This window comes from Colossoma macropomum, unplaced genomic scaffold (genome assembly GCF_904425465.1).
Source record: "Colossoma macropomum unplaced genomic scaffold, Colossoma_macropomum, whole genome shotgun sequence".
Lineage (NCBI taxonomy): Eukaryota > Metazoa > Chordata > Actinopteri > Characiformes > Serrasalmidae > Colossoma > Colossoma macropomum.
In genome coordinates this window covers 2392311-2401147 of record NW_023494805.1, presented here as the reverse complement: position 1 = coordinate 2401147, position 8837 = coordinate 2392311, and positions in this window count along the sequence as shown.

Sequence of the window (8837 nt, the reverse complement as noted above, 5' to 3'; positions counted from 1 at the left end):
AAGAAAGGTAGATTTAAGAACTTGGGAGAGCTTCACAAGACGTCTTCAGGAAAGGGGCTATAACTGCCGCGTTCCTAATATCAAGCCACTCCTGAACCAGAGACAACAACAGAAGCGTCTTAACCAGGCTAAGGAGAAAAAGAACTGGACTGTTGCTCAGTGGTCCAAAGTCCTCTTTCCAGATAAAAGAGGAGAGGCACAGAATCCAAGGTGTTTGAAATCCAGTGTGAAGTATTCGCAATCTGTGACGGTTTGGGGTGAGATGTCATCTGCTTGGTGTTGGTCCACTGTGTTTTATTCAAAGTCAAAGTCCAAAGTCAACGCAGCCGTCTACCAGACGATTTCAGAGCACTTCATGCTTCCATTTGCTGACAGCCTTAATGGAGATGCTGATTTCCTTTTCCAGCAGGGCTTAGCACCTGCCACAGTGCCAAAACTACTACCAGATGGTTTGCTGACCATGATGTTACTGTGATGATTGGCCTGCCAACTCTCCGGACCTGAACCCCATCAAGAATCTGTGGGGTATTGTCAAGAGGAAGATGAGAAACACCTGACCCAGCAATGCAGACGAGCTGAAGGCCACTATCAACGCAACCTGGGCTTCAGTAACATCTCAGCACTGCCACAAGCTGATTGCCTCCATGCCATGCCGTACTGATGCAGTAATTTGCGGTAAAGGAGCCCCAAACACATTTTGAGTGTATGAACGAACATACTTGTCAGAAGTTGGACATTTCTGTATTGTACATCCTTTTCTTTTTGATCTTATGAAATATTCTAATAATTTGAAATACTAGATTTCAGCTAAAGGCCATAGTGATCAAAATTAAAACAAAAAATGCTTGAAATATGTCACTTTAATGAATGTAAAATATACGACAGTTTAAGTTTACCTTTTTGAATTAAATTATAAACGAAACCAAAGTTTTTCACGATATTCAAATTTTTGAGATGCACCTGTATATGGTGAAACTATAAGGTCAGCATGGCCTGTGATTGTAGCTTTAAAGTAGGACTTTCTAATAAACTTGTGTATTAATCAACATTATTCTAGTGAATTTATAATCTCAGACTGAAAGCAGCTGACAAGAGTAAATGAACTGGTTAATAAGAATTGTTACGTACCAAAAGTGACCGTGGCAGAGCATGAGGTGCGACCCCATTTATTCTCCAGAGTTAAGGTGTATTTCCCTTCATCTCCCTCTTGAGCATTATTAATTTGCAAGATGAATAGACGGCCAGTTTGTTTCATGGTGTGCTTGCCTTGCACACAATACAATCTCTGTCCATCCTTCTTCCAAATTGCTGTTAATTCATCTGTGTTTGCCTCACAGGAGAATATGACATCTTGTCCCTTTTCCGCTTCCTTATCAGCCAAGACTGTGACGAAATCTGTCAGAAATTTGTGTAAAAATGTTCCCAAGACAAACATTTAAACCATTCATGGATGCAGGTTGTATCTAACATGGTTGACATAACCTAGTCCACTATAATCAAACAGTCAAATAAATAATTCCAAGTCAAGCTGGAGAATCCAAGAAACAGCATAGCTGTGGCTGTATTTAAAGGCAAGCTTCTTTTCTAATCGACATATAACTGCAGCCTAAAGAGGCAAACTAACAACTGAACAGATTTAGCCTCCTAAATTCTAAAGGCATTTTCATTATTAATCCATCCCCCACTGATGATAGTTAGAGGTGAGTAAAGGCATCATGTACTGTTTGAAAGATTTATTTGGCTTTATTGGTGGAGTTACTAGACAGAAAGAAAAAGAAGCCTCTATTCACCAAAACAATCTGATCAGTCTAATCTTTAGACTCACCAGGTTTGGGTGCAAACAATCCTGCAGTGTAGCCCACTTTCCATAGGAGTTCCATTCTGTATCTGATAAACTGCAGGTATTAGACTGTTTGGTGAAAACTGACAAATTAATAGAATTCTATACAGTTGTAATAACTGTAAAAACATAATTTTCTGTTTTTTTTCCTGTCTGTTCATGTTTGATTCTAACTCAATACATGCAAATCAAACTAACCATAACATCAATGACTACAATTTTAAGTAAGCTTTTTAAGCATTGCAGGATTTTCATCAAGTCAGAGCAATGTTACTTACCTCAGGAAGGCTCAAATGCAGTGTAAGTGATTCTCTCCGCTGTGTTCGCAACTCTCTCTCTTTCTCTTTATATTGAGGTGCATTCTGCCTTCACTTGAGTTTGGTAAGGGGTGAGTAGTGGCGTCAGAGATGATGGATGCTTGTAAAGGAACCATTTCTGAGAAACTGAAAGTGAGAACTCGTAGCTCATAGACAGCTGGGGTGTCAACTGGACTGGGCTTCCGGTGCTTTAGCACCAAATATTTTTTAACCAGCTCTGTCTCAACTGCACTCTCATAATCCATGATTTTACATTAACTTACTCTTCAAATTTACAGAGAGAGAGGCACGGAAAGAGAGCAAGAAAGAGAGAGCATGGTGAAAGAGAGGCATGATAGAGACAGGTAGAGAGACACAGAGCGAGAAAGAGAAAGAGAGACTGTGTGCACAGTGCCTGAAGTCCTTCACCTTCAAACCTTCAAACAATAACCATTTTAATTTATAAATGTACAACCCCATTTCCAAAAAAGTTTGGATGCTGTGCAAAATGTAATTGAAAACAAAATGCAATGATGTGCAAATAATTTCAGTAATATGATTGGGTATTAAAAAAGCATCCCAGAGAGGCTGAGTCTTTCAGAAGTAAAGATGAGGAGGGGTTCACCACTCTGTGAAAGACTGCACAATTAAATAGTGCAACAATTCAAGAAGAACATTTCTCAACATAAAATAGCAAAGAACTTTTCTTTTCATCATCTACGGTACATAATATCAATAGAAGATTCAGAGAATCTGGAGAAATCTCTGTATGCAAGAGACAAGGCTGAAAACCAGTATTTGCTGGCTGTGATCTTTGGGCCCTCAGGCAGCACTAAAAACAGACATGATTCTGTAGTGGAAATCACTGCAGGAACTCAGAAACACTTCTGAAAACTACGGTCTGTGAAAACAGTTCAGCACCGCATCCACAAATGCAAGTTAAAACTCTAAAACGCAAAGAAGAAACCGAATATAAACAGGGTCCAGAAACACCACCACCTTCTCTGGGCCTGAGCTCATTTAAAATGGACTGAGGGGAAGTGGAAAAGTGTCAACATGGACACCGCCTCTGGACTAAAGACCACTCAGCTTGTTATCAGTGCATAGTTCAAAAGCCAGTATTCATGATGGTATAGGGGGCATTAGTGCACATGGCATGGGTGACCTGTACACCTGTGAAGGCACCATTAATGCTGAATGATATATACATGTTTTGGCAACATATGCTGCCATCCAGACAACGTCTTTTTCAGGGAAGGCCTTGATTATTTCAGCAAGACAATATAAAACCATATTCTGCATGTATTACAACAGCATGGCTCCATATTAAAAGAGTCCAGGCTCTAAATTGACCTGTCTGCAGTCGAGACCTGTCACCACTGAAAACATTTGGCGCATTATGAATTGAAAAATATGACAAAGGAGACCCTGAACTGTTGAGCCGCTGAAATCCTATATCACACAAAAATGGGAAAACATTTCACTTTCAAAACTACAGCAGTGTCTCCTCAGTGCCAAAATGCTTACAGAGTGTTGTTAAAGAAGAGGTGATGAAACACAGTGGTAAACAGGCTCAACTTTTTTGGAATGTGTTGTTGGCATCAAATTCAAAATGGGCATATATTTTTCAAAAACAATACAATTTCTCAGTTTCAACATTTGATATTTTGTCTTTGTAGTATTTTCCTTTAAAAATACGGTTTACATGATTTGCATATCTTTGCATTGTATTTTATGTACATTCTGCACAGCATCCCAACTTTTTTGGAAATGGGGTTGTAAGTAAACTGTCTGTTTTAGAGTTCACTGAACATTAACGTTAACAGGTCCATGTGTGGTGCATTCTGTTAACTCAATATTGAAGTACAATTAAATGAAAAACTTAAAACAGGTTACGTACCTTTTTTAAGTTAAAACTCCAAATTAGTTTTTACAGAGTACATAAAAAATCACTCATTAGAAAACCAGCCCAAGCTGAGCCTAATGATGAAAAAATGTTAACCTGATACATTGTAGGGCTGCAGAACTCTAACAGTGTTTATCAGGACACAACATTAGCCAGACAGAACGATTTAAGTGTTATCTTTTATATTTAGAATAGTTTCTTGTTTGATTTTAGGCAAGAAGAGTTCAGTAATAGTCACTTCAGCTAATAATTATAGAAAAATTTTTGGGTAATCAGATCTTCTGTTAGCAAGACATTAGAGAGGAGACATGTAGAAGATGATGTGGAGAAAGAGGAAGTGTGCAGAGGGCTGTGATAATAGAATTGAAACATCTGTTTTTTTTAAACATTTTCCATTTTCTGTTTTGTTCTGAGTGTTTTCCTCTTTTTTAATAATTTTGTTTATGAGACCCAATAAACATTGCTGAATCACGGGACGTTTTGTTGGTGTGTAAATCCCTATGTTAAGAGTAGCAACTACACATTTTACAAGATAATTAAAAAAAAAATTGGGAGACAAAATCTCAAAACAATTCTTAAATGAACTGGGCTGAGCCCCAGACATTTACATGTCCAGCCAATGCCCCTGGACAGAGCTGGTCAACAATTGTGGACACTGAGCACTTGTTTTACTTGTTACTGTTGTTGTATTTTATCATAGTGAGTTTTCACTGATCACAGGCTTATTCAAGGCTGGCTAAGTTTATTGCCACCTCCAGTAAGAGTAATGCACTCTGATGGCATTTTTTTATGCTTAGTTTTTCTAAATTCTCCCTAGAACCTTAATGCTTATACTTTACATGATTTTACAGCAAAATAGAAAATAAATGAATGTGTTTTCATGTTAATCCATACTAGCTGATTTTTCAGGAATATTGGACTCAAAATAGGCACATTCTTTTCCCCCATGCATAGTGCATCAAACACACTGTACAAACGGTTTACTTTACATAAATGTAAATCATTAACATCATATATGAAAAAGTTGTTTATTCGGAATACTAAATCCTGATTATGACCAGGCTGACACAGTCTATGCTTCAGTTAGCGAACATATTTGAAATCAATCTCATAAAAACAAATAGAAACTCCAGATCTTTGGCTGATCGCAAAACAGTAAGTCAGAATTAAATAAACACTGAAAACAATTACTTTAAAAGCTTTGGTTGTCTTGAGTTTTTATTTCTTGTTAGGTCTGGTGTGTTTTCTTTCTTGCGAGAGGGCCTGGGTTCAAATCCCGGATGAGCCCCACATTATGTTACAACCCCAGCTTAGCAGAAGCAGAAAACAATGTTATTGAAGTAAATAGGGAATTTCAAAGACAAAGAAAATTGGAGGTGGCTGGAGGCCCTGCTGCTGAAGAAGGAAATTGGAGAGCTCTTGGAAGAGAGGGGTGTGGTCCAGTATTTTAGACTCCCAACAGGAGGAAAGTGTAGCTGAAACATCAGTTACTGGAAAAAAACAAAACAAAAACCTAACACACAACAAGGAAAAACAGGAAAGAAAACTGAGTTCAGAAAGGTTCAGCCTTAAACATGACCATGGAGTAAAATCTAAGCCGCTTATCTTTCTGGGTCGCGGGGGGAACTGGAGCCGATCCCAGCGGTCAAAGGGTGGAAGGCAGGAAACACCTTGGGCAAATCTTACTTTGAGGTAATACCAACCTCTAAGCTATTAATCAATCCTTGGGATATTTGTGCTAGCAAAAAAACTCCAAAGAGTTAAAAGAACATTTAGATGTCAAAAATTAAAAACTGAAAAAGAAAGACTGTAAGAGAACATGGCCTAGATATACATTGAATCAAGTCAAAGTCAGGTCAAGTTTATTTATATAGCGCTTTTTACAACAGGTGTTGTCACAAAGCAGCTTTACAGAAAAATCCGGGTCCGAGCCCCCATGAGCGTCGCCAATGGCGACAGTGGCAAGAAAGCCTCCCTAAGAGCAACAGGAAGAAACCTTGAGAGGAACCAAGACTCAAAAGTGGAACCCATCCTCCTCTGGTCGACACCGGGATAGCAAACAGTGTTAGTATAAAGTATTATAGTACCAAACGGGGAAAACAGGCAGAGCAATGGTTAATTAGTTTAGTTTTAGTTTATGCAGCAACAGCAGCAGCAGCATCGGGAGGGTCAGTTCATGAGGATGAGGTTTGCACAGCATGAAGCTCAATGGTGGTCAAGCCAGTCCAGAAGGCTGGCGAGCAGTGGGCACCCAATCAAGGCAGAAGAAGCAACAGCATTGGTTGCACAGGATGGGCACATCACTACAGTACATAAGCTCTTAATATGTCTGTTCAGCATTGTTACCTGGATGAACAGCACTTTTTTAAAACTTCATAAAAATAAGGCAGAAATAATTATAATTGGTAGAGAAGCAAAGAGGAAAAGGTGCATGAAAGACTTGGAAATCTGGCTCTACAAATAAAAACTAAAGTTAGGAGCCTACACTCTTAAAAAGATGGTTCTTCAAGGTTTTTTTAGTAAAGAAAATGGTTCTATATAGAACCATGAACACTCAAAGAACCTTTTGCACAAATAAATGGTTCTTTGAATGGTGAAATGGTTCTTCAGATTTATGGAGAATTTTATCAGATTTATCAGTATGGATTGTGCAGGGATTATTATTTTTACCCTGGAAAAATAAGTGTGTGTTCTTTTTTGTTTTAGTCCTTATGGAGTGTTCATGTAAAACAGGTGAATAAAGGATTCTGCTTCTTCAATGGGCCATGTTCATGTTATTCAGCTGCCAGCTTTCCAGACTTCATAGTATCAGGTATTTATTAAGCAACTTGTGCTCAGGGGATAGCAACTACCAGGATAATGGCAATGACAATTAAACAGCTCAGTGATATTCATCTATAGACTGAGAATTGTGAGAACAATGAAGGAGAGTTTACTTTGACCAATACACCAGTGAAATATAGTATCTAATATCCATACAAAAAAGTTGTCTGTGTCAATGTCTGAATAGTCTAGTTTTATCTTTGGCACGGAGAACTTGACATCCATTTTTTCCAAAAAACAAGCTGAAACGTGGACTCATCTGACCACAGCACACATCTCCTCTATCTTTTTGACCATCTGAGATGATCTCGGGCCCAGAGGACTCAGCGGCGTTTCTGCATAGAATTGATATGTGGCTTCCTCCTTGCGTAGAAGAGTTTCAGTTTGCATTTTTTGATGCAGCAGCAGACTATGTTATATGACAAGAGTTTTCTAAATTACTTCTGTGCATATGTAGCTATATTTAGCTCAGTAGCATGACAGTTTCTCATGCAGCGCTTTCTGAGGGCTCAAAGGTTATGCACATTCAACAGTGATTTCCTGTCTTGCCCCACACATACTGAGATTTTTCCAGATACCCTAAATCTTTTCGCAGTACTATGTATGGTAGACGGTGAATGATCTAAATTCTTTGCAGTCTTGCTTTGAGAGGTGTTCTTTTTGGACTGTTCTATCATGAAATTTGGCACCACGTGCTGAGCCATGACCTATCTTTCCTTGCAAAGACTGAGCCTTTGGTGGATGTTCCTTTTATAACTAAACTGGTGTAACTTGAATATTCCATAAACATTTCACTCTTATTTAATTTTTTTTAACAAAATACAATCAAATCAAGTTGGTCAGCCAAACATTTAAAAATCATAAAAATATGGGGGCATTACTCATCATTGAACATTCATCAAACAGTGAACACAGTGATTAGTTAATTAACCCTGCTGATTGCATCATGGAAAGCATTGCAAGTGCAGTTGTAGAAGCACATTAGTAAGGTGGTGTGCTTGGGATTTCAGAGTGTTTTACTATAGCTTGGATTGTGGCTTATTTGATATTTAGTTATCTTATGTAGCATGTTCATTTTGGCACACAAACAAGCACTGAGCTTTGGTCATTAATATGCATTTCATTAACTTGTCCTGTTTTGATTGACTATTGCCTAGATTGCACAAAAGAAAGACTGGCATACTGATCACCAAATGAATAGGACTCACTTGATGTGTTGCACATTTTGTGTGGTGTAGCACAATTACCACTGCGTTTTATGAATCTGACCCTTTGTCTCTAAATATTTTTAACCAAAGCAGCAAATTACAGATGCCCACAGACAACTTCTTTTGGTCATTGTACAGAGGAGTGAAGTACAGAAATTTCTGACTTTAGGAGGACAGTACATTACATGCTTAGATCATAAATCGCAAGGAACTGAAGATACACAATGTAGCATAATATGTGATACCCCAGTATAAAAAGGATGCTTAAGGCAGTGTTGGCAGTTGCAGCATACATTTCTACTTTATTGTATACACAAAACAGGAAACAAAAATCACAGCCAAGCGAAACCAAACCTTGTTTTCAGCCTGTTTTCAGTGGCTTTAAACTAGAGTTTTCAGTCCTTTTGTCCAACACAAGCTGTTTGGCTCTTCAGTCCTTTTCTGCTTCTGCTGCTCGTCCTTCTTCCTGTCATCATACACGGCTGTCATCCAGGTGCGGGGTTCGGGCACCACCTTCCCATCGCCTCTCAAGGCTGTCATAGGTGCCTGGGGATTGGGTGCCTGATGCACACCCTCCTTCCTCAACTCAGGCTGGAGATCCGGCGTGAGAGAACATCATTTTCCGGCAAGAGACACAGCAAGAGACTCCTGCCCCCACAGGAGAACAAATCTGGGAAAGGGGTAAGGGCATGGAAAGGGGAGCCGTTTGCAGCTGAGCAGCTGGGATAGGCAGCGAGAAGTCTCCTCATTTCCAAGGGGCTGGG